This window comes from Eurypyga helias, unplaced genomic scaffold, assembly GCF_000690775.1.
Source record: "Eurypyga helias isolate BGI_N326 unplaced genomic scaffold, ASM69077v1 scaffold603, whole genome shotgun sequence".
In the NCBI taxonomy this organism is placed as follows: Eukaryota; Metazoa; Chordata; class Aves; order Eurypygiformes; family Eurypygidae; genus Eurypyga; species Eurypyga helias.
In genome coordinates this window covers 42,088-62,193 of record NW_010241793.1, presented here as the reverse complement: position 1 = coordinate 62,193, position 20,106 = coordinate 42,088, and the positions used below count along the sequence as shown (strand labels likewise).

General features: G+C 36.7%; 1 protein-coding gene across 1 annotated transcript in view; it reads right to left on the bottom strand.

Annotated features, from left to right (window-relative positions):
- Positions 1–20,106, bottom strand: part of CDH13 (cadherin 13) — a gene marked incomplete at its 5' end in the record, with an annotated part of 267,510 nt that overhangs the window by 208,067 nt on the left and 39,337 nt on the right. The gene's annotated exons all lie outside the window — the stretch shown is intronic.

Sequence of the window (20,106 nt, the reverse complement as noted above, 5' to 3'; positions counted from 1 at the left end):
GAAACTCAGAAGAGATGGATGATCTATTTAATACTTAAAAAAAAATCTGAATTACTGCATGGTTGGTCATCATCTTAGCACTTCTCACCCAATTCTAGAAAAATAGGCTTTGCAGACCTAAGGGAATTTTATTGCATTTTATGGGACCTTTCAATAATATGAAAGGCATCCATGTTTTCAAACAAGTATGTATCTTTAAAAAGAGAACAAATATTATTCACAGTGGGGTGACACATGGTGTCAGCATCCAAGCGACAATAGCACAGAGACGAGAGAGGCCAAGAGGAGACCCATGGAGCCAACAGTCAGTGATGAGGACCTGAGACCCAACTCTGATGATCTCTAGGATGGAAGGTGTGCTCCCAAGCACAACTTTCAGTTTGCTTTCATTCAAAAGGAGTCCAGAGCATGATCTCCAAGCCTACTGCACAAAATGAAGCAAAACACAGTAAAAGGGGACAACTGGAGGATTCCAATCAAAAGTTCCCTCCTGATCTAAATTAAAAGCTAATGAAAAGGCACCCTCAGATCAACTTCACAGTCTCACCTACTTGGCCACTCTGCAATCTGTGCGCTTCCAAGTCTCCTGAACTTGTCACCAGATGTACCATCAATACTCACGTTCAGTTCTGGGTGAAGCCTGTTGCTGACCACACTTACTCATATTAAACGACTAGCTGGGGTGTAAACAGCAGGTATGCAGGAAAGCTCATACATAAAGTTGTTTGTCCTGCAAGGAGATAAAACTCCAATCGAAAACAGACTCATGTAGAGAGCACTTAATTCATGCCTCCCTGTATGAGCTGGAATGAAAGGATCTGCATCTTGAGCTTTATGTGTGTGCAAGTCAGAATTCAAGCTTTTAACATTCATTTTGCTTTCTTGGTTTTCAAATTGTTCAGAAGAAAAAATAATAATTGGACACTTTTTCATATAAAATGTGCATTCTGAATAGCCATTAGCTGACAAAAAAAAAAAAAAAGAAAAAAAAGAGAGGAAAAGCAGGTAAAACCACCATGTAAATTTCTGATGAAAATGGAAGCTTCAGGAGGATGTAAGAGTCATCATGGAAAATACCTAGATTAAATGGAGTTCTCAATTATGTTATTTGCAAATGAATTGGGTATAAATTTGATGTCTGCTTGTTAATGGACACTGACAAATGAGTCTAAAATCAGTGAAATCTCTTCCACAGGTTACAGGATAAACTGTTTCAAGATACCTATGTAATGAAGAGTTTAAGACCAGTTTTCTCTTTTATTGGAAGAAGGGAATGCTATGCATATATGCAGAGATTAAACATGGATAGGGCATAGGATGGAATAAGCAGGGAGAAGGAACAGATTTGTAAAAACCCAACCATGACTTTCTAATGAGCCGAGCCAATTTTGTAAACTAAGCTTTAAAATGTAAATTGCCTTCATTCCTTCAGTAAACTGTCAGCACAGAATTTAAAAATGTGAAAGACAACATTTCTAAAGACTGCTGACTAAAATCTATGCTCTCTATTTTCACATTATTTCACCTTACTGCTGCTTATTATTTCTATTATGGCAATAGCAGGAATAAATTGGGATCATTACTGGGATAAGCAGCATATAAACTAAACTACATGGTTGGAGACAGGCCCTGCTCCAATAAACTCAGAATCTAAATTGAAAGATTCCCTTTTGACTGCAAGGAAGACATCACAGTGCTATTATTTCAAATTAAAATACAATCTCTGTGCCTAGTTTTGTGGTAATCTGTTAGAAACAACCTATGCTGTACTGCCTGGACACTCTGCCATGATCTCAGCTGGGAAGAACAAAGGTTAAATTCTTAGTACTATCAACTAAATCCTTTGTAAAACTCATGGATAGGTTTTCCTAGATCTTGGTAGATCGTTAGTTAGGGATTTCCACAGGCTTCAGAAAGTCGAAGCTAGCACAATGTTCAGAATCTAATGATTACACTTCACCTAGAAACATGTCTGTGAGATTAGCTGTAAATCCACCAGTGGCCAGACATCAGGAAAGCAAAATGATCATTAAGGCACAGGAAGATAGCAGCAGATGAACAAATAATTAAACACAAGTACATTTAGGACAGACATACAGGGAAATTTCCAGTCAGAGCAATGAGAGTCTGGATGAGTTTTTCGAAAAGTGGGAATCTGAGTGTACAAAATCAGGTCAAAGATAGAGCTGCATCAGTTTTTGCAATGAATTGTAATGACACAGATCATCATGTACGGGACCCCTTTCAGTTCCTTGTCTAGGACTTATGATCATTCTGGTGGTGATCTCACTCTTCCTGTACTTTCCCTTCCCTCGGGCAGAGAGGTATCAAACCACAGGGAAACAAAGTGAGATTGTCTTCCTTTTCATTAATAAAAATGTGATAGTTCTATTTATGTAACATGTGAAGAAAACACTCCCACACATTTTTCAGCACATTCTGGCCACTGTGGCCAATCACTGACCATGAAGTCTTTGCCCTGGACACCTCTGCTCTTTCATCCAGTCAATCTTTGTGAGCTTCTGCTCTACTGCTGTGAACTGCTGGATTCTGCAAATGCAGAGAACTTGCTCAAAGTGGTAATGGTAGCTAAAATGAAAATAAGACTTTCAGAATGAAGGAAAATTAATAGCTAAGGCAACACTGACATAGTAGTCACTGAAAGCAGTAACTAATCTGGCTCGGACTGCAGGAAAGCCAGGATTTCACCTTGTGTATGCAATCTGAAAATATTTGGTTTGCCATATTTTGCTTGTACCATATGGAATGTAAATATAAAAACTTCACTCCCACTCCAGAGCAATCAGCCTTGACTACAGCCACACCTAACATCTTTGCACAAACAGATGGCAAGTCTCTTAATATTTCATGGCACTGCCCCTCATAATTACAGGTTTTGCACAAATAAACAAAACACACATTGCACAGCACTTTGCATCTTGCAATAAAATGAAACAGTGGTAACACAACACAAGTTTAGTAGCTAGAACAAAAGAGCAGAAAATAAGGTGTTTTTATTTTTTAAATGAATATACAACAGACATTTACTGCCCGTATGAATTCTGTGACTTCTCAATAAAGAATGCTTTTGATGAGTATGCTTTTAAAATTATAAATGTATCACTGAATGATAATTACTACTATAATAACTATAATGCCTAATGCATTGCTTGTTAACACTTGGTAGTTGACCCCTTTGACTGTTTAGAGCTCTCACTTCATTAGGGTTATTTAATTACAAATGGATTCTGTTATCTGGCATTAAGCACCACATCAAGTATTATTATCCGATTAGTAAAGAACCATTATTTACAAAAAATTATTAGATAAGTATTTATCTTGTTCATTGTAAATACTAAGACACATACGTGTGTTCAGCAGACCAAGCTTAAGAAAAGCTAAAGGACTATCCAAATAGTCACAAGTCATTGGACAGTAAAACTGCAAATCGCTGATTCTAAAGAATTCTCCTTTTCAGCTGACTTGAAAGAAATTAGCCAATTTTCCCATCAAAAGCTGTTTGTCTGTATTTTTAAGACTTTGATGTGAATTGAAGAAATGAAACTCAAGAACCACATTCATTTCTCTTAACATTAACTATCTGCGGGTTCATCTCTCCCAGCTATGAATTACATGTTTAAAATATAATCCAAAGATCATAAAAGACAAGAGAAGTCTCCCTTATTCCTTATGTATTATTTTGCTACACTATTTGCTAATCTAAATTCCATTAAAAACATGGGAATATGCACAGTAATATGTTGAATTTGTTATATAGTCTTGCCACTGGAGCCAGACAGGGTTCTTGAGGTAAGAATTTTATCATCTCTGCCATTGTCATTTGGACCTGCAAAGGTCAAGCAACCTCAACAGCCATTTCACATATCCTTCTGTTCCACAGAAAATCCATATGGAGGGAAACTTCACATGACTTAAGTTTAATTTCCTAAAGCTCTTTACATAGGCTTGGTATATTCTGATCCGTGATGAACCACATCATTCCTATCTGCCATGATGTGTGATGAACGGATGCACTTGATGATCTTAAAGGTCTTTTCCAACTGAAAAGGTTCTATGAATGCCACTGATTTCAAAAGCGTATATTCAAGCAGGAAGGAACACTGCAGAAAGAGCAAAAGTGGTAAAATCTGCATCCAGGATGGAAATTTCCACACAGGGAGAGCTATAAAACTGGGATAATTTATTGTTTTCAGTGTTTACACCCCACCCACCCCACTGTCTTCCCTTTACTAGCCATAGAGTAAACGCAGGAGTCCATGAAAATGCCACTTGCCAGAAAGTGCTCAGCTATCTTTAAAGTTCTGTAGTGCCAGTAACATTCAAAGCTATTGTTACAATATGACACATGCACACATTTTCTTTTCAGAGTGAAAGAGCGTAGATCTCTCTAAAACAAGCTGTTAGTAATTACTTCTTGAGGTTCTATTCATAAAACACATCTGTTTTACAGTCAGGTCACATTAATTCCACATATATGTGTGTCTGTGTGTGTGTGTGCAATTCGAGTTGATTTATTCTATTCACTAAGAGGGAAAAGACTGTTTTTTTCCAAATGAAGGCCAGTATTTTGCTGGGCTCAGATGAGTGCTCCTTCACTCTTCTACTAAAAGTAACAAAAATTATTGAGAGAAATTTGGTAGAGAATATCTTTGTTTCCTCTGAGCATTACCTGCTAATTGAAGGACGATGGTTCACAAGCACATGCGCAGGTTTCACCCCTGCTCAGTGGCTCATCTCAGCATCACCAGCTACTGAGCTCTTGTTGCTAAGAAACAGTACTCAGTTATATTTGAAATATATATTATGAAAAGGTGCTGCTTTTCTTTGTGAAATAAATATGTTGCCAGATTGACAGCCATGGAAACAGGCTGAGCATTGTGTATTGTTTCTTTCAGTGTTTTGCAAGATAGCCAACCACACTGCCCGATTAATACATTTAAAAATGTGAATGCCTGCTTAGCTGTTGTCAGTATGCTAAGACAGCTAAAAAGTGTATTGCACCAATTAGATTCAGCCTTTATTGTAATATTTATTCACATTCAGCTGGAAACAAACTCAGCATCTGAGTAAACATGGAATTGATGCACACGTGATATGTATGGTATGCACACCTCATCTCTAAGTGTGTGTAGAGACACACATGTGTATGTGACAGCAGTAAGATGCACTACTGCTGTTCTGGAGTAGACTCGTCCCCATCATACTGGCCTCAAAGTTATTTCAACAGGACCATGCTGTAGGTCCTAAAGAGGAAAGACTTAAATGCTACATCCACACCTTCCTCTCCACTCAGGCAGACCTCTTCAACCTTTCTCAGTAAAGGAAGCCTGCATAACTCCAGATTACTAGCAGAGAAAATATAAAAGCAAGATTTGTTGAAAGACATTATTTTCTCTCAAGGAAAGAACCATAAATAAGTGAATACATGAATTCATATTATCTTAAAGTGCTTCTCTAAGATTTTAAGACTATTTTGCATTTTCTGCTTTAATAAGATTACTTTTTTATCAACACGTTAATAGTAGTCACATAACACACACATTAGGAAGGGTTAATTAACCTTACTAAGACACATAAGATGAATCTCTTTTTAACAATCCATTAAATTACCACTCATTGCAATACAACTGAAAAATAAGAATTTCACCTTTTCAGTTCCAGTGAATCCCTCGGGATTTTTTTTTTTTTTTAAGAGTATTCATCATCTTACAAATTATCAAACCTCTTGTCCCTTGGTTATAACAAAAGTTAGGAGTTCAACAATCGGAATTTATCATATCGTGGTTGGTCCTAAGACAGAAGCATTTATAAAAAGTTTTTCCAATGGGAATTTATTCCGCCTGTTACCTCTTTAATTACTCGGAGCTGAACCCTCACCCTCATGAGCTAGTGACAACGCTGGTCATTCGGAAGATATGGTAACTGCAAGATCCTACTATGCTTAGTGCTCTACAGTAGTTGGATACTCAATGTACTCCAGCCACTTTTCAGCTCACAGGAAGGCCACTTCTTATCACACAGTAACAGGTCAATAAGGTCTCTCAGAGTTGCACATACTAGTTGTTTAAGTTAGGAACATTCATTGGCACTGTATAACTGTGATCCTCTGACCTCGAATAATAAGAGTTTGAGCAAATTAATGTTCTGAAGAACAATAATGGTAGCAGAAAATTGAGTTAAGATTTGCTGACATTAGCAAGTTTTAACAGAAATAAACTAATTTTTAATATGCAAAGTGTCATTCAAACTTCCTTACTCTTTTCTTTTGAAACTCTGGTTCTGACTCTATCTTGCATCAATGACCCTTCAGAGCAGTTTTACAAGGAGAAATAAGATATGAAAAGTGGCCATGAAAATAATTTCAAATTAATTTAGGATATTTAACATTACCCTGTGTTGTGAAGTGGATTCATTTTCAGTGATGGTGTATATCCAATTCCTTGATAATATGATACAAGGACACAAAAAAAAAAAAAAGAATCTGTAATCTCTTATTTAATACAAACCTCACTTCCATTCTAAAACAGGCATGTATTCGTATAAATATATATTTATGTGTATTTCATGTTGGTGTTCTTTAAATGCAAGGATGTAAAGTGATCATCAACAAGAAAACAGTTAAAAAACCAAAACCAAACCAAACCCAACCCAGAAGTAAAACCTACAAAAAGAGGGAGGGAACACAGTCAGGGCAGCTGACCCAGACTGGCCAAAGACTTCCCTAAAGAAGCATGGACACAATGACTTAAGGGATGAAAAAAAAACCAGTAAGGAAATAAACAATACCTCTTGGGACAATTTTGCACTTAACAGGAATCACTCTTTTCTTCGTATTTTTTAATGACTCTGCTGTTCATCCTCCTATCTACATGGTTTCTAATGCTACTGGAATTGAATTCCTCTAGTGCTAGCAGCCAATCATGTTCTACCCTCATGATCATTCCCAACACTGAGGTGTGATACCAGAGACAAAAAGATGAGGTTGTTTGCCAAAAATAAAGAAAGTACAAACAAAGCTAAGAACAAAAAAAATATAGCATTATAGTTTAGCATAACCACAAAATATTTTTTTATCCCTCTACAGCCTGTCATACATAAAAACATTTGAATTGTGAAATATACATTTTAAAGAGCTGTCATTATGAAGCTTGCAAACCAAGAGGAATTGCTTGTCTCAACTTCCCATCTCTACCCATTTTATAAGGATACAGAGTTTTCTTTTGCCAATGGCTTAATCCACACTTTAAACGATGATTCCTTTTTCCTAAGGTACAACTACCCTTCCTAAAATATGTCAAGGTTTCTTTAATCACTCTTTATTTGCATTTGGACCAAATTCCTTTTCAATAAAAGATATCCAGTGTGCAGCTTCAACAAAGGCTCGGCATGTTAATGAGGTTATTTAATGAGCTTAACACTGTTAGCTTTGGTACAAAGGATAGGACTGGCTGAGATGTACCTCAGCACACATACTAAGTGATTTCATATCACAGTATGGTTTATTTTCACGATGAAAACAAAAATTACACATGAAGACAGAAAGAGAGCTCACCAGGACTTCCAAAACAAGAACACAATTAAAAAGAAGTCCCCAAGCAGAAAGAATAAGCTGATTACTGTCAAAGTCAATGTTCTCACAAGATACAAAGTTCTAACCTGGGATTTTAACAGTGGTTGAAACGTTGGGACTTCAGTCCCCAACCACCTTACAGGTTGCAGGCAAAACAAACGTGACGTCTTAGTATGAGACTGGCCATTGTCGTATTCTGCTATAAAGATAAACCACAGATATACAGTTGCAGTAGATGTTGGTGATAAAAATAAAACAATGTAGACAGTACCTGGCCTGTAGAAGATTTGTAAATTTTGTAATTTGTTTTTTGACAGGAAATAAAAACCAAAACTCAATTACCTTCTATGAAAGATAATTAAAAGAAATTACTAAGGAAATTAGTGAGAGTGGGATAAAAAAACAAAAAAATCCCCTTTTGTAAGTTTGGAAGAGGAACTGAATTTGATCTTCAGAGTCTTTTAACCTTTGACTCCAATACATCAATCAGGATAAACTTAATTCCAGTATCAACAATCCACGTGAATTTTCTGAACAGGATTGCTTTACACAGAATGATCCACAGAGCATATTAAAATACTGGGTTTTCATTTAAACTTGCCCTTAAGAAGGCACCAGCACATCTTCTCTGACCAAAGGATATCTTCTTTTTAAGGAATACTTGATGTTCTGCATACAATACTGCTAAAGAGACATCAGTTGTCAGCAGCAGGTTAGTTCTGCAGTGTGCGTGGGACAAACGCCCCAGGTCAGTTTCCCTTGCAGCTTCCCCAGCTTTCTATTAATGCAGTGGTATTAATTCAGTGGTCAAATTGTTGATCAGCACACTCAGAAAACAACTACAGAAACTAACGCCTACATTCAAGATGTAAATGCACCTCAGTCTAAGTCTAATGTCTATCAACTACACTAAAATTTAGTTCCCCAAGGGTGTAAAACTCAGCCCTAAGAAACACTGGAGCTTTGGGGGTTTATTGGGCAGGTAGGGGTTGGGGGGTTTGTTTTGGTTTGGATTTCGTTGTTGTTGTTTAACTAACAAGAGGACAGACTATTCAGGTACGTTACTGCCTATTCCCACTTCAAGACTCCCTGAGGAGCATTTATTCTTAGCCTCTTTGGACCAAAACTAAGGCTCTCTGATTCCAGAAAGTATTTCATCCTTTGAATAAATTCTGACACATAGAACAGAAGCAGAGGACAGGAATATTTTCAGCTTGTCAGCACTGGGAAATAATGTTGCCATCACCTAGGTTTACTCCATCAATCTGCATAGTGAGAGATGGCTACAAAGACTTTTTGCTAGTGGCAGAAGAATCTAAGGAGAACAACTGTCTAAGAAACAAGGTTTGTAATTTTCTTCTGGCCATTAGAGAAACAAGGAGGAAGACTGCTCTCCAGCTCAATGAAGAACAAGGCAAATACATTCTTTTACTTTATAGAAGTCTTTATACTAAAAAGAAATCCTAAGGGAAAATTTTGAAATAAAGCATACCTCACCAAGTCCATAAATTACACCATTCCAGTGGAATTCAGAAGTAAACCAGTGACAGCCATTGCCAGGTTTGATGTGACTATGCAAAACCAACATAAAGTAGAGTCTAAGAAATTCTTTCATCCCTCCTTTGTTGCTTCTCCTTTGAGACCATGGACAGATAAAGCAGCTAAGTTCAGTGCAACAATTAATATCTGTATTACTAAATACGCTTATAAAGGACTTCAAATAGGTCGGACAGAAGAGAGAACTACCCAAATCAATTTCAAAAAGGTGTTTTTTGTTGCTGCTGTATATTTCTTCTGAGTGAATAATAATACACAAGATTGCAAGGAGAGATTTCCTGTGGCTAAGCCTACAACTAAATGAGAAAGCAAAAAGCAGACAAATAAGAGCAAAAAGACTATTTCCCAAGCCACGGGATCCTGATGGTTGGCTGTCACAGCAGGAGCCACTTCATGTTACTGAGACTATTAGTCTCTCACAATCTGAGACCTAAATGATCCATAAGAGAATTTCATTGCCTTTCTACCCAATTAAGAAACCAAGTTGCTACAATAAAGAAACAAAACCAAACCAAAGTCCAAATTAAACCTGTCAAACTTTTCTGTTAAAGTTTCTGAGAAAGGAAGGTAAAGACAGGGGTCCCAAAACGCATCAGTCCCAAATGGAGCTCCAAAGCTTGGCGAAAGGGAAACTGCTACCTGGAAGAAGCAGATGGGAACTTCTTAGCAACGGCTTCTTATACCACACTGCTTCGTCAGCTGTGAGCCACAGAATTGGCTCTTTCTCTTGAAGTTCACTGAAGATCTTCCCGTACGGGACTTATTGGAGCTTGGCTATTACTTCAAGCTTGTTGTAAACCACCTGGTTTAATCTTAACATCAAAGAGCCGGGGATTTAATTTATGAAAGATTTTAAAGTTTTTCTGAGCCCACAGCAGCTCACATCCCATCTGCTTTCATTCTTGTTTCCTCCTCACAAGAAACTATTCTGGTAACAATCACACTTGGGCAGAAGTTGAAGTTGGGAAATGCAATAAATGAATATTCTGGAAAATACAGAACTGAGGAGCATGGTCATATCTATTTCACTGCAAAATCCCAAGAGAATTACACACAAAATTTATTCCACAAACACATTATAGAATTGGTTTATAACCATTAAAAAAAGAAAAATATTTATCAAGCAGTTCTGAAGATGAGGGGAGAAAGAGGAAAAACAATACCAGTTACTATGGCTAGTTTAGAATAGCAGAATTCCATTTCAACCATTACCTTAGGTGCTTTTTTTCCTACAGATCCTAACTACTGCTCTCCTTACTTACATTCCCATAATACAGTCCCTTAAACCCCAAACCATTACAAAATATTTGTTTCGATTGCTTATTGGGTTTTAACTACAAGTTCTCTCACACATCTTACCCATATATTCTAAGAAATCAGAAGGGGACTTCTTATAATTGATTTTTTTTTTTTTTTTGCTGGTGTTAAGAGATGCTTACAAACAGTTTAAAGCTCTCTTCCACAGTAGCTGATACACTGCAGCTTTGCTGTATACACTGGTCCTAATCAACGCATAAATGCTTTATTTGTTTGCAAGAAGCATATTAAAAAAGACACAGTTTTTACTGGCTGTCCCCTCAGATGAGATTACAGTCCAGAAGAAAGTCTGTACTATTCCCAAGAGCTGGTTTACATGGTGGGGTTTGTGAAGTTAGTCATTCTACACACACCCAAAGCACAATTTTAAACACATAGAGAGTCAGAGAGTATAATTAGAATGGGTTTTAATCACAGCCTAATGCAGATGGAATGAAACTGAGCCTCTCACCTTCAAATGAAGCTTTTAAAAATGTATCTATTACCGGATTGACATCAACTCACTCTACAGAGAAGGTCAGTTGTTTCATTATCCCACATGTTGGATTCAGCATCACCCAGAGATTTGAAACAAAACTGTCCTACTTTTTCTTTTAATTGAGCATACAAAAAATACTTGGAGTCTGACCAAGTTAGACCATATTAGATGCACCTATGACCCAGTAAAACATCTCTCTTTAAAGAGAGAGAAAAAAAAAACCAAAACCCACCCAAAACCACAACAAAACCCACACAACAAAAACAGAACAACCAAAAACAAAACCCAAAAATAAACCACCAAACCCCAGATTTGCTGGTGGTGATAAATTCAACAAAGATTTGAGTACAAGTCTACTCCTCACCCACTGTGTCCAACTTCAGTACTCAGAAGGAGAACCTCAGTTTTGAACTACGTTTTCACCGTGGTCTTTACTCACTTCTTTGGGTCAGGTTTTACTGTTAAGCAAAATCATACAATGAAAGGACTTCTCAGCTGCAGGGAAATCTGCAAATATATTTGTTATCAGATTTTCTTTCCTGTTTCTTATATTAGATTATTGCCCTGCTGTGTGATAGTGTCTAAAGAAACAGTAGTATATCTCACTGGTGTTTTCTGAAAATTAAAATTCCAGATACCATGCTAATTGATTTCCATAGGGAAAACAGTTTACTTTAGCAAAAAGATTAATGAAAAATATTGCAGAAGACAAAATTCTGTTAGGCAGCTGTGATTCCAAATTTTCTCTCATTTAAATTATTTTAAGTGACTGCTGTTACTGAAACATTCTGCTTTTTCCAGGCTATTTAGCTTTACAGAATAAAGGGCTGAGGAAACTGCTAGCCCATAATAGATAAAGATAATGGAAGAACGTCTTAGCCTACATAAAACTGATGAAAAGCAGTAATTTTACTGCATCACTTTCTCAACATAAGGAGCCTTTCCATATACAGCATTATTGGTGCATCTACATATTTAGAACATTTACCTGTCTTGCATTAACCTGGTCATATCAAAATGCCTGATCTAGACATGGAACCATAGTCCTTGTAAACAAGTATTCCATACCATGACATTCATTGTATCTGAACAGTTATAAACAAGCCATGTGAAGGAAACAAAAAATGAGGAAACAAAGAAAATCCTAACCAGCTCATTTATACTCCCATATAAACTCAGCCACTTCACTATGCTGGGGAAAAGAACCATCTGGAAGACTTCTGGGACACAATGATTTTTATTATCTTTAATGCAATGTTCCTTATGCTTTTTAAGGTTAAAGAATATATTTTTAGTAGTCAAGTAATATAAGTCAGACCTTTCTTCTATCTAAAGCTATAAACTCTTTTAACCACCAAGTAAGCTAGACAACTTCCCACCTTATTGCTTGACAAAGTAACTCGCTGCTTCCCCACTGGCTGTGAAGACACTGTCTTAACCACAGACACACGTTCATGGCTCCATATGGTTATCAGTGTGTGGATGCGAAAGCTCAGACTAGTCCTTGATCAAATTTAAACGTGTTCTGGATCAAAGGGTAAGATAAGGGAGTTATTATATTTCATGACAAATGCCAACACTGGAAACTCTGTAACAGACTGTATGGATAAGGGGATGTTTAGACTAATTTACAAACATAATAAAGAGCAGTATTTCATTTTTAAAAGGTTCTAGGTGACATATATATGCCTCCTGACACGTTAACTAATATCAGCTGCTCAGCCTGATGTCAACACCACTCGCCTTTCCCTAGATACACATCATTCCTGTTACTGGCCGATAGAGTTTGGGCACAATCGGGGAGAAGATGATAATTGGTCACTAGTAAGTAACCACAAACTAGATTTAACAGGGACCTGAGTTCAGGTATCATGCCACGGTATCTCCTGTAGTCAGTCAGTTTTAAAGGTTGTGTATTAGAACACATTATGACTGAAAACCTGAGTGCCAGAGATAAGACAGAAAGATTCATTGAATTAGAAGCTGACTGATTTCAGATGTTCCCTAGGATTTCACGTTTCATAAAAATGCACTAAGCAATAATGAAGAAAACTAGAATTTGGAAATGGAAGCTCAGCAGTGGAGAGCCCAAATAATCCCTTTTTGGTGACCATCTGGTACCAGACTGACCCCATCCTTTCTACAGTAAGGATAACGCATGAGCAAGTGGTTACCCTCTGACTCAGCTGAAGCTTCCTGTAGCATCCCATTGGCAGTGCTAAAATTACAAAGTCACAGTGCTTTTCCTTGCAACAGTCCTGAAACCATCCTTGTTACCCAATGAGATAAAATTCTTGCATTGACCCATTATAGAAGTTGGAAAACTCAAAATTCTTATTATCTGTCCTCCAAATAACAAAATTTACATCTGACTTCTTTGAAAACAAATACTTTTGTGTTTCCTCAAGAAATACACTGGTAATTTCTAACGTTTTATAAAAAGCAATGTGATACCTGTATTAAGTCATTCTATATAAGTTTTCCTCTGAACTAAAAACTACCCATTTCGAGTTCATAGTAATAAATACTGAATACGTACTAGGAGATAGGACTTAGACCAGTAGACTCCAATACATATTTTTATCTTCTGCCTGTACTGAAGAAGCCGCAACTGCATTTTGCACCTCACACCACTCACACAGAGCACAGTGCTAGTGCAATCATGACACAGGGAGCAGGTTTTTAAGAAATAAACATATTTCTACATGTCTATTCCAAAGAAAAACTTTCAGTGCTGTGAAAACAATTACAGTGCATTTCCAAAGTGCCAATATGAGGCACAGTAATTGAAAGCAACATTTAAATAACAATAATATGGATATGAAACATGTACCCATAGTTTATAACAACATGATGTGCTCTATACCATTAACTTTTAATTAACTCCAATTTTGCCACAATTAAACTCAATTAGAGCAGAATGTCTGACATTGCAATTAGCTGTAAATAAACACCCCAGTTGGTGTCACATTGAATTAATGTCTCCTGATGGTGGACTCTCTTTCCTAGGATAATGGATTTACCACCATCAGACTGCTAATTGGACCTGGCACCTTGTGTGTTGTATGTATCTGAGACATAACACCAGAACTTAGCTTCCTGAACAACTGTGCTTCTCAGAGCTACACAGATTTCAAACGCAACCAGCCAAATGCTTCACTGCACTGTACATTCTATAATCATTCCCATATAGAAAAGCTCTCAAAACTTTGAGTGTACCATTTTTTTGCATCCCAACTTGTAAATCCACTTTTCCACTCGCTTGCTCATCAACAATGAAAATTATTATGTAGAACAAGTAATCATGTTAGGAAGCACCAGATTTAACACCATAAATCATTGCTTGCTAGCAGAATTTATTTTGGCTGATATATTTCTTCTCTCCTTTTTCGTATTAGAAGTTCAATCCCACCTCATGAACAGTCCTACTGAAATTTTTGGCTTCTCACTTAGTATATTACAGTCTGAATAGGAAGCAGTTAGACAACAATTAGTCTTAGTTCAGTATCAGACTGTTGATGCAATTTTGCTTCCCCAAGTGTAGATAATAAGGTGACAACACCTCTCACTTCACTGCCAACCTCACCACTGTTGAGCAACGCTCATATGAGTTAAATCACTTGGCATTAGTCACAGAGTAAGTCAGCATTTACTGCTAGCAAGTGCACTAGTATCCGACTTTATGCAGCAAATCTGCGAGATTAAGGTGACAGCATAAGTAAAGAAAGAGAACTGATACTAAAACCCTTAACAAAATGGTCATTTTAATCTCCTGAATTCCCTAACAACTGCTAGAAAAAAATTACAACCAAATCTAACACAACAGACAAGTGAAAAAGAAATACTGGCTTCACAAGGGGAAAAAAGTGAGCAGTTACTGCCCTGCTTATTAACCCTAGAAAAACTTTTTTCTAAAAGTTGCACAAATTCATATGAAATATAGAAAATTGAAAGATAATCTACGACATCTTTTAAAGACGTAAATCATGGATGAAGAGATTCTTACTATCTAAAAACCTAACACTAAGTGAAATCAAAGGGAAGTAGTTACTTAAATACTAAATGCTTTGGGGTTTTTGCATTTTGGGAATGCTACATTTCAGATCCAATTTGTAAAGAACCTTCAGCTTCCCGTCCTACCGTCCTTATTCTTCCATTTCATTCCCGTAAAGCAAACGGCTGAGCAGAAGCTGGTCAATTCTGCATGCTGCTCACATAGGACAAGTTTTGTGTTATGAAAAGGAAAACATTCTCATTAATAATCAGCTTTAATAAGTCAAGCTTACAATGGTGCTTATGAGCTCCATAAGTGTGTCCTAGTGTTCTTTGTGAAAAGATAAAAGAAAATTGACCTGGTGGATATGACTTACTGTAATTATATGCTTCTCAAAAGTTTTGGGATTTGAAGTAGAATGTATAATTGGTTCAAATCATACCTTTTACATTTGTCATAAAATACCATAATTTATGGTGTTGAATAGCAAAAATTAAAACTGAGTCGCTAATATCAGCACATTAGCTTCTCACATAATCCAAATGAGGACATCAGCAGGGGCAAAGGATCCTCCAGCGTAGGTGCAGCTTTGAGTCACGACTGATGTTCTATGAGGGGTACTGACTACTAAATCACCAAAACTACTTCTTTGGGGTTTGGAATGTGCTCTTAATGTCTGCAGAGTAAGATGATTAAAACATACATATTGCGCCAAAACTGCTGAGATGCCAAGGCCAGGTTCTGTGGTCATTTCCAATAACATCCGATGATCACATATACAGACTGGAAAGGGTAAATGACGATGATGGAGACAGAATAAGTGACCGAAGTGTGCTCACACAGACATTAATAAATACTCTAACAAAGCCCAGAACAAAACATAAGGAAGAAAAAAGAGGGGGAACCTCATAACAAGGTAGGAAAATACTGCCAATATTAGGAATAAACAAGCTCATAAAATTCTTGGCATTTTATCTGTCATTGGGGAAGGTCCTGGTTAAGACTCAAATGCAAATGCATATTCCTGGAGTATGCTCTCAGACTATTACAGCAAAGCACATATCAATATACTGGAAATACTGATTGCAGCTGAATATACAATGCCCACACTGTTGTTTTAAAAACTTGGAACAGAACCTACTAGAAAAAAAAAATTATTATATGCTACTGATGGCATTTATTTGTAATTATTTTCCCTGAATCACCTCTTCAGTATTTTCTAAAATGAATGGAATTTCCTCTGTAAGCTGAAAAACCACAAAAAATATATCGCATATTTTTTGCTTACTAATTGCTACTATTCCAAGAGTTTGATTTACAAACAGAAAAAAAAAAGGTTATTGAAAACAGTTTTTATTCACAATTCACACATTTGTGAAAAGCCTGTAATCTGATGGCTATACGTTTGGGAAATGACTTGAAGCCTTTCTAAGAGGTACGACTTTGCCTTTAATTGCAATTTTAATTCACAATTCAACTAATCAATTCCCTAATCCTACTCTCTAGAATTTAGGAGACGACTAGCTTTTTATATTTCAGCCTGGGTAGATCAGCCAAGAATTGACATGGGAAATTATTTATACGCTTGCACCTGCAAGTTCAAAGCATGTGATAGAGGTAGTAAGCACAGCATTGATCAAAGCTACCAACAAAGAAATAGGGTGAAATTAAATGCATATCCTCAAACACCTCAGTTCCTTTAAAGCATTTTCTTTAGTAAATACATTGCAAATACCAATTGCAAATAGGTTTATCAGGAATTGAGCATGAGTATCATTAGATGACTTAGAACCTTAACATTAATAGTGATTGTTAATTTTACAACTTAAACCCTGACAAAATGCAGTGTGTTTTTCAAATTGATGTGTTGTTAATATATTAAATGTTACTAATGCAGTTAGAGTCTCCTGCTTCTGTACTGTCACATCTGTGTTCTGCAAAGTTGAATGACAAGCAAATTACGTGTTTGGAGAATCAGTTTACTGCCTCTTAAAGCCCATAAACATAGCAGATTGTGCTTTAATTTACTGGTTTCGTGTACAGAAGATCCACAATTCAACGGAGCCAGTGCCATTAGATATACCCTTCAGAGCACAGCAAAAACACAGCACACATTTTCATATCCCAAGATTTGAACTTAGAAACACTTAAGGCTTGACAAACACCAAAATTGCTTGTTTTTCTCCAAGTCCCTTTAGAAGCTCTAGATTTCTGACCAAGGCAAAGATTGCAGCCCTCTCTGAGCTGGGAATATAACGCCTGCAGACCTGTAAATCCCAAGACTGTTGCATGGAACTCTCTGTATACAGTGGCGTATAGGTGTTGCACTGAGCATGGGGAAACTAGAAGCTCATATAAAATGGCTAGCCAGTAGGGTATTCTTCCATTGCAAATGTTTTCTTTCCTCTTTAGAGGGGAAAATGAAAATTTAGTGAATATATATTATTTTCAGAACACTATCTTTCCTCCTTTTTGTCCTCTCCATTGTTTCCCTAGCAGCAAGGAAAAAATGGAATTTTTTTACAAACTGTTTTAGGAAACAAGAAAAATTGGTAGTTTAAAACTGTAATGATTTTCCTCCCTCTCAGTGATTTCTAAGTAGTAAATCATAATCCTGTTATTTAACTCTATTAAATCTTCTAAAACTACTGGAAATATAACAGCAGTACATTGCTCTATTTGTTCCCATCCACAAATAAAATCTGTACTCTGTAGTCATATCACCTGTGTATTTTGTATAAATAATACATTTAACAAATATATATAATAACAAAGCCTTAAATAGATAATAGGTATTTTCAATGCATTGCATTCAGATATCTGAACTACCATTATGTAAAATACATACAAAGGATAATGTCGGAGGAGAGGTTGGGAAGAATTCTGCAAAGATGAACTACCTCAGTTTTGCAAATTTCAGCTGCACACACAACTGCAGAGCAGGGCACACCGTATAGCTCGCGTGGGGCTGACAAAACATGATCCGATACCAACAACTTATCTGTTGAAAAAAATCTTAAAGTTGCATCTCTTGTTAATGAGCTACTATAAAATAAAAATAAGTCAAGACATTCACATAAATATAGCTTCATTTTAATGAATCTGTCTAATTAGAATATAATTAGTAATAAGATGAGTAAGCCAGGACAAATATGACAAGACATTTATAATTTACACATTATAAAAGATGCCAAGTGAAATTTCCATATTAGAAGTCTCTTCACAGAAGGCCTCTAAATATTTCTGTCTGTAGTCCCCTACACCTCCCGCTCTCGTTGGCTAATGTGCACTGAAAGAGATCTAAAGAAGGAACAATGTGAGCACAGAAGAATCACTTGTTTCCATGAATGTCTTCTCCATGTAGGACTAATAAAGGGAAAGCTGGAGGTTCTCACAGCCCTGCTCACAACCTGCAGTGTTACCAACTCTTACATTTTTATGAGTTTCATTAGTTTGTGATTTTTTTTGAAGTTCCAGCTACCGAGTCTTGTCATATTTTCATTATAAAGAGATAAATTTATAACTGCCAAAAAGGACTTGAAAGCTCAGATGATGTGGATCACGAGAAGCCCGGAGGCTGGATTAAAAGGAACTCAATGCATCACTCAAACTCTCATGCACGTTTTGGGGCTCTAACATATCTTAAATTCTTGGGACAGGTAACATTTCAGACCATGAGAGCAGGATGCCTAAGGTTCAGCACGACTGAACTCTCCACAGATAACTGAGAAAAACTGCAATTAAGAAATAAAGAGAGAGCAGTAGCGATTTCATGCTGCCAAGCATGGAAAAAGAATCTCCATTTGACTGCCACAGCAGCAGATTGGAGTGGAACAGATAAAGTAGCTGTATATAAATCTGTTTGCATATCCCAAGGTTTATGATATCATACATTTGTGTTCATGCACTAACACATACTTTTGGACATATTTGTGGGTATTTAATCAAAGTGTAGCAAACAAGCAACCTAGATGCACACATATATGCAACAGGCTGAAGTGCAGCTGTATTTTTTAACAAGTGGATTGCTACAAGAATTAGTGTCTCATTGTTTCATTGGTAAATGTTATTAGTCAGAACTACAGTCACAAAACATGCATTTTCTTAGGTGTCATTTCTTGTAAAGACTACAGAGTTCACCTGTGATGCAGGAGGAAAATGGGTTCTGTTTATGCTCGTGCAGCATCAGTCAATTTGGTAACTCAGGTCCAGCTCTAAGGCCAAATGATGCTGCTTGCTATACCCAATGCACACTAATTAAGAATAGTTAATTTACATCAATTTGGTAACAGGGAGACAGCTGATATATTTTGGTATGGGGGGAGATGACCCACAAACAGTTCTGATATCACTTCCACACATAAAATATAAAATTTTACTTTCACCCACCCACAACCGGTCATCTGTCTCATCCGAGGGCCTGAGAAGCAGATAAATCCTACAGTGAACTTAAAATAGAGTAGTCAAAAAGCTTTGAAGATGACACAGAAAAGTGGATCCTGGACTCCAATCTGTTTGGGGTTTTTTTTTTTCTCTTTTTTTAATTTTTTTTTAGAGCACACAGTAATTATTGTATCATTTCTATAAGGGAGAACTTCATGGTCCTTTCTGCCATTTTTCCTCAAAGTCTCTTACAGACATGGAAAAAACAGTTAAAAACGAACATGCCATAGTAGGGGCCCTATGAAACAATGGCATCATATCAGGGATCCTAAAGCTCGGTGCAAGAAAGAGACGATGAAGAAAGGATTTTGGAGCTAACTTAACTGCACATTGAACCAGACCATGATATTTAAATTATGAGATTTGTTGTAGCCTAATTCCCTCTGATGATGTTAGAGAACCATGCACGATGGAACATGGAATCTACAAACGGAATCACTGAAGCATGCTTAGTTCTTAACTTTGTACAAATTCTTTTCACACATTTTTCAGAAATATCATACCACTCCACATTAATTAAAACTTACCTCTACATTAAAATTACAACCCTGTTTAGCATTTTTCCCACAAACACATGCATATACAGCTTTAAAATTATGGCTCAGTATCCTACAATAATTTTACTGAGATGAAATACTAAAACCACAGTTATGAAGCCACAGAACTAATTATTACATCAGGTGTTTTATTATACAGCTCCCTTTCTGAGGCTGACCACTTTTGAGC